The sequence below is a fragment of the Coenobita brevimanus genome, chromosome 54 (genome assembly GCF_032717465.1).
Source record: "Coenobita brevimanus isolate Jiangsu-jjx chromosome 54, ASM3271746v2, whole genome shotgun sequence".
Classification (NCBI taxonomy): Eukaryota; Metazoa; Arthropoda; class Malacostraca; order Decapoda; family Coenobitidae; genus Coenobita; species Coenobita brevimanus.
In genome coordinates, this window is record NC_137007.1 from 39,408,039 (window position 1) to 39,415,800 (window position 7,762).

The window sequence follows — 7,762 nt, forward strand, 5'->3', positions numbered from 1 at the left end:
AACAAAATACAAAATACTCATGAGAACCTACCACCACTCATTAAACATATTTGGACATATTAAGGAAAATCAACACAGAGCTGAGAAGGAAATGTACTGTTTAAACATTTTTCCTCAGAGCTTATGTGTAATATAATTTTCATTATTTATCCTTAAACTTACCAGTACAGTATGTATTTTGCTCTAGTGCCAATGAATAAACTTGACAAGGGAACACTCTCATCAACCAATGGTTAAAACCTTTCTCAACTAATTTATGTATATACACAAAAACCTCTATATAAAGGACTGCAACATACCAGATTTTGCTTTTATTGGAATCGAGGAGCATTGTGGTGTGGATGTGGATGTGATAGGAAGCGTTAGGAGGAATACACTGAGCTGGTTTGGCCATGTCGAGAGGACAGAGGGTGATAGGCTGACGAAGAGAGTGTATGTGAGTGAGGTGAAGTGAGGGAGAGGGAGGGGGAGGCCGTGGATGAGATGGAGGGATGGGGTGGAGAGGTATATGAGAGAGGGGGATGTGAGTTGGAAGCAGGGCAGTGAAATGGTGGGGGACAGGGCGACGTGGAGGCGATTTGTTTGTGGCCACCCCGAACGGGATTGAGGCGTCTGGCAATAGATAGATAGATAAATAGACAGAGGAGCCGGCCGGACTAAATTATATATCGGAAAAAGTCCAATAAAGCCAGAAGCGGTCCGGACTACCTGACCATTTCAGCTATGTTCACCATAATAGGGTAAAAAAAAAAAAGACATGTTTATCAGTGTACAGTACAGTACAGTATCATTATATATATTATACCATCCACCCATCCATCACCCAATCCTATGTTGTCCCATGAGGAGCATAGGAGCCTGGGGCTAGGCAACTTGGTCCTGACATTGAAGATGAAAGTGACCAGCCTCATTCATCCCTGAGTGGCATTACAAGAGCAATGAGTGAGGCTGGTCGCTCTTATCTTAAATGTCAGGACCAACTTGTCTAGCCCTAGGTTTCTACGCTCCTCATGGAGCAACATAGGATTGGATGATGGTTGGATGGATGGTATAAATTATATAATAATACAGTACTGTTCCATACATTGATAAACATTTTTTTTTCTTTTTACCTTACTATGGTGAATAGAGCTGAAGTGGTCAGGCAGTCCAGACCGCTTCTGGCCTTTATCGGGCTTTTTCCGATATATAATTCAGTCTGGTCTGCTCCTCGATTCCAATAAAAGCAAATTCTAGTACCATTTGTTTATTTCAGAATGGCTTGGGCCCCAATTAGTCCATTACAGTTATAGTGAGGTTTTACTGTATTTCTAAGCAGATAGCACTTGACAGTTTACTTGCAACTGGAAACCACACACTGTTAATGGAATGTGCCATCAACGGGTTAAGTGTGCAGGAGATAAAATACTCTCCTTCCAAGTATGATGTTCTTTTTTTTCTAAATATGTTAACTAAATGTACCTCTTCAGCACATACAGATACTCTTATTGTAACAAGATGCATCTCCACAAAATGCAAAATTTGTCAGCAATACAGTTATACATCACAGTGACATAATAACTCTTTAATCCCTTCAGTCTGGATACATATTGATTTTATTAGTACCTCCCAATGATTTTATTCAGCCTTAGAGAAACTTTTGCACTGGAGGGGTTAGATATAGCCTTCATAACTCCTTCCATACTAGAGATCTTTTCAAGTTGAATAAAACTGTCTGGTGGTTGCAAGAATAAAATTCAAAATGTATCAGTGGATTGAAAGGGTGGAAGAACATAAACTACAGTGGTTCTGCAACAGATACAAAAATATTTTATACACTGAACATTCTACATTTTGAAAATCAAATTCAAATAAGTTTCTCTGTATGTTAGTGATATGTTACTTACATTACAGTAAACAGGGCAATTTATCTGCCCTTTTGTATAAGTGTTGCACATACAATGCAGTACAATGCTGCTTTAGGCTTGGGAAAACATACTTTTATGCTGTGGTTGCACAGACTATTTCTGTTTGTATCATTATATAAATGAATACCATCTGTTTAACTTGATTATTCCTTTTTTTCTTTTGATGTCATACATGTACTTTAAATTCCCTCTAATGCAGATATCCCAGTTCAGTCAGGACTACCTGTTCTCTTAGTACTGTACATGCATGATATACCTGTATCCTCCATCAGTTAAACTTTTGCTTTATCCAAATCTTTATTTAACAATATGACTTCCATGTAATTTATAACAAATGCCAATTCTTTAACATCAAACTGACCAAGTGTCCAATCAAAGTTTTCCATTTCTTCAGAGACCACAATGCTTTTAAAATCACATAAAAACAGTAACAGCCAGTCCCATATCCCCCTCTCTGAGGTGCAAGGGCCCAAACTAGGCTACTGTAATAAAAATATTTAAGGGTAGGTGACAGAGGCTTTGTTAAATTGAATAACATTTTCCTTATTTAGACATTTGTTCATATACTAGAAAAATGCCACAACATTAGGAACACTGATGCATGTTAACAAGCTGATCTAGGCCATCCAGTGATCAAGGCAAGATATATCATCAGACATGTAGCATGCCAAGCTCAAGGCAAGATATATCATGACATGTAGCATGCCAAGCTGTACACACCACAATGAGGATCACACTTTTGATATAGGATGGATGGATGGTTATCAGTGCCTGTGATATCAGTGGTTGTATGCCTCACTTACACTATAACAGGGAATGTAATCTCTCATATCTGAGTGTAATTTATGGAATTTTTACATGGCAAGAGCCAATCTTATTTTACCCTTTTTGAGGTGTAAGGGCTTGAGGCAATGCCACTGTAGTATATTACATTTTAGGGTAAGTGACCAGTTTACTTCCCTTGATGCATTACATGATGGAAAATCTCCAGTTATAACTAGGAGATCAAACCTATAGAAGTCCATTGCTCCAACAAGGGCATTAAAGTCAGCTGACTAGCCTGTATCTCCTAATGCAAAGTGAAGTCATCATCATCATCATCATCATCATCATCCAGACCTCCTTTCCCACCCTAGGGCAGGGTGAGGAGTAGCAACGTCCAGACAGCCCAAGTTTACCCAAGAGAAGCCATCAACAATATAAAAGACCAAATATCACTGATCTTCATCAAGTGCTCCACAAATTGTCAAAAACTGAATTACCTTTCCCCTTTGCAATTTAAGGTCTTAAATATGTGCCTCTTCATCCCTATCAATCATTATGCTAGTACTGAAAGATTCCTGACTACACAAAAAATCACAAATCTAGTAACAATCATTTGTGCATAATATCACTTGAGCACAGTACAAAAAGTAGTTGGCACAAAGTCAAATATACAAACTCTAATCCACTGTTATACCTAAACATCCTATAATGGAAAATCTGCCAACTTCTACACGATAACAAGGGACAGATTCACAAGCAAGCTTACAATCTAATTCCTGTTGTAACTTAGAAATGTTTAGTCCTCCCTCCACCACATTTTTTTTTTTTCTTTATTGTTCTGGGCCCTTACTCACCCAATCATTTTTCCTTTAGAAAAGATGATGATGATGATGATGATGATGATGATGATGATGAGGAGGAGGAGGAGGAGGAACTAGAGACATAGGAAGATTCTACACTCTCTTTTTCTTTGTCCATCCTACAAAAACAAGCATAGTTACAACACAGATAACTACAAGTTTGTTGGTAACTCTGCCTCCAGAATTCTCTCTGCTCTAATTCATCACAGTCTACCACAGTACAGTGGGCTACAGTCACCATGAAAGAATGATCATCACAGAAACATCTTGGACACCTGAATAAGCAAAACTACAGTATTTCTAAGACACGACAAGGCAGCATCTGTGTTGAGGTGTACAGTCAACAAAATAAGCCTCGTTACTTGTAAATTCAATGGTTCTGATAATTAATTAAGTTAACCTAGATATTTACTGTATACCTCAAGACAACTACAATGTTAAACTGGTCAACTTTATTCAGCATTATGGTCTTATTATACACTGTTTTGTTATTTCCACCATCACACATTTTGGTCAGCTTAGGGAAATCTTCCCTAACAAAGAATTCAGAAACAATCTTTATTAACTTCTTCACTGTGACAGGTCAACCCTGAGCTAAGTAAAAGCATAAGATAATAATGAGAATGAAATAAAACGCACATCCAGACATTTATTCCTGACCAGTTCCGCAGAGTAGTGAAACCGGTCAGGAATAAATGCTGCCTGTGAATTGTGTATCCTAACAACACCCACATACAACTGTCCTAATGTCTTAACAAAAAGCACAGCATTAATTTGAAGCACTATTTTAGTGAACACATAATGATTGGTACTGTATACAACACTGGTAAGCTTACTGAAATGGGACATTCAGTAGTGTTTCAAAATTCTTCATCCTGTGTTTCACAGTGTCAACTAGGGAAGAGTTACAATACTTTTTCTGGTGACTGTATGAGTTGGTGTACATGTGGTGAGAGCATGAGAACATGACGTCTAACATGGTAGAGCAATGACAAAACAGAATATCAGAGAAAGATTAAACTGAATAGTATTAGGACAAAACTCCAGTATATATGTAACACTGTATCAGAGTTGGTGGAATCATACTGACAGTTTGAACAAACAGTTTCAGTATATGAAAGCCTGCCCTAAATCAAGTATTTATCTCTTTCTCTCAATATAATCTAGTAAAGGATTACTCCTTTCATACTGACAAAATATTTTATATCTTTACTTCTGCAACCAGATATATATATATATATATATATATATATATATATATACAGTATATATATATATATATATATCCATCATCCAATCCTACTGTACACTGCCCCATGAGGAGCGCAGGAGCCCGGGGCTAGGCAGCTGATCCCGACATTTAAGATGAGAGTGACCAGCCTCACTCATCCCCGAGTGGCATTACATGAGCAATCAACCCCAACCATCCCTTGGATATAAACCTTCACCGGCTCAATCTGTCGTAATAACTTTTACTTAAAATAAAAAACATCTAATTTGCTCAGTCAATTTAAAAATGCTAGAAGCCATGCAAAAACTGTAATAAATCTCATTAAGCCAAACTTTCTTCACAACCAAGCATCCAAACTATTAAATAATCCTAATGACAAAAGAATATTCTGGTCAACTCTCAATTCTTTCAATAATAACTTAACAAGTCATCACCCACTCACCCACTAAAGTTTTCAGATTGTAACACTATAAATGACCCAGATGGTGAAGCAAACATCCTTGCAGAACATTTGCCAGAAACTGTACTTTAGAGGAAGTCAGCCAGAACGTTCCCATACTAGAACTTGACTCTCCCGAAATTGCTCCGGTTAAGACACAGACTAGATACATAAAATCTATCCAAGATAATTTACCAACCACCAAGCTCCAGGTCCAGATGGAATCCCTCCAGTTTTTTTGAAAAAGGATTCCCATGAACTTGCTCCAGTTCTGGTTAAATTATTCAGACTATGCATACATACTTCTTCATTCCCTAATTCTTGGAAAGAAGCCAATATCCACCAAATTCCAAAGAAATTTCCCAATGCCATTTCCTTACTAGCTAATTTCAACATAAGGGACTTTACTCACTGCTTGTATCTTATTCGTACAATCTATGTTTACAATACAGAAGAATAAATATGATACAAGAGACAAGCATGGTGTAGCATGCAAAAAGGGGTGTTAGGAGTACCATGAGCCAGGAGTCATAAGAGCTACATTGGTTAAGAGTCCAGGGAAGTTTCTTGTGGTGTTAATAAGCTTTTTGACCCTACAAGAATACTGGTCTAGGATATCATAGTCCAGACCATTTAATCCACAGAACATCCTATATCCAGGCTACAGGATATTATTCAGCTTAAATGAGAACCCTCCTAGTTAGAAACAATGCTCATTAATACCCTCCATGACAATGACAACTTCTCAGTTTAATGGTAATGGCTCCTGTCAGAAATTTAATTCAACTTAGGGGAGACCTATTGTAGTGAAGGGGTTAAATTGACTAAATGTTTTATCATACTGTGTAAAAACATAAATAATTTACACACAAATTCTGAGAAAAAATCAGAATGACAAATTTCTGTGCATCAATGCAAATAAAATTAATGTGACTGCCACTTACGTTATATTCTGAGAAGTGACTTGAATGCTGAATTTCTGCCACTTTTTTTTTTTTTTTTTTTTTTTTTTCATGAATAACATACTGCACAGGTAGTTAGTTCCCTTCCCTATTTTCTGCTCTTCTGTTCCTGGATCCTACCCATCATCAACTCAGTGTAGTGTTGCCTCATGGTCACAACACTGAGAGACATGCCAAATGGTTTCTTGTACCCAGGAAACCATATACTGCGTTGGATGGTAACCATTTAACCAGGGTTTCCAGCAGGGTTAAGTATCCCCCATATACCCAAATCAAAATCACTAAATTATGGCAAACGTTTTGGAAAGCCTGGAAGAGCCCAATTACTGTCCGGGGCTTCAACCAAATGGGCAGATTTGCATAGCTACGTGGAATGTGAGAGGTGTGAATGAAAGTAAGAGGATGGAAGTGATGAATGTGTTTGAGAGTGCATGATGGCATTGTGCGAAACTAAGATGAAATGGTGTAGTGGAGGAGTGGAAGGGTGTAAGGTATGTAAGGTTGGGCATGAACGGGTGAGGAAGATGCAAGGAAGAAGTTGCTTTGTTGATGAACAAAGTGTGGCAGATTGGAATGAGAGAATACAAATGTGTCGGCTCGTGATGTATGTATCGTATGTCAAATTCAAGAGAAGGTGAAAGTGGCAGTGATTGTAGCATATGCACCATGTGATGATAGAAGTGAGACAGAGAAAGAGAGGTTTTGGGATGAGCTGGATGTAGTAGTAGAAGAAAAGCCCAAGAGGACAGGTATGGAAGTTGGTGATGCTAAGGAACTGACAAAAGACCAATCTGGCTGGATGAATTTTGTGCAGAGATGTGCATAACCAGGGATTTGGCACCCCTTTTTAATGTGACAGCATTCAGATTGGCTCTATCAGACAGGTACTGTACAATTATGTGAAGCTACAGAATGTGGTGAAAATTTTTTTTGGCCTATCTGATGGAGCCAGGATTCTGTTGGCTTGAATGATGAGTGAATAGAAGCATGGTCCATTGAACTGGTCAAACTTAGGCTGTCTGGATGTTGCTACTCCTCACCCTGCCCTAGGGTGGGAAAGGAGGTCCAGATGATTATGATGAGATATATATAATGATAATGAATGTTTTCTTTGGTTACTGTACTTGTTAACTAAAAATAAAAGAAATACCTCATCAGTATCAACATCATTACCTAAGCCCATCACAGTCACTCATATTATATCACCTTATCGCTGTTTACATTTACTGTTCAGTTAACAAGTTACAGAAAAGCATTATGGATGTTCCAATGCTACTTATAAAGCTGATTATCTAACTTCACCCACTAAGCAGTAACAGCTGCTCAGAAAAAAATGATACTGTGCATACATTTTTCAAAACAATCCTGACTTAGACCATGAACTGCCTATAGTTAAAGGGAGCTGTATGATCCAGAAACAGTAAAAGGAAAACTCGTGAAAATAGCATGTTTAGGAATCAATGCAACTACTGTAATTCTGAATCAAATGTGAACTAATGAGAACATTAATTAAGCTAAGTACAGTACCTTAAAGACTACGGCACCTTCTTTTACCATTTAATAACAAATTATTAGTACCGCTTTGAAGCAACCATAGA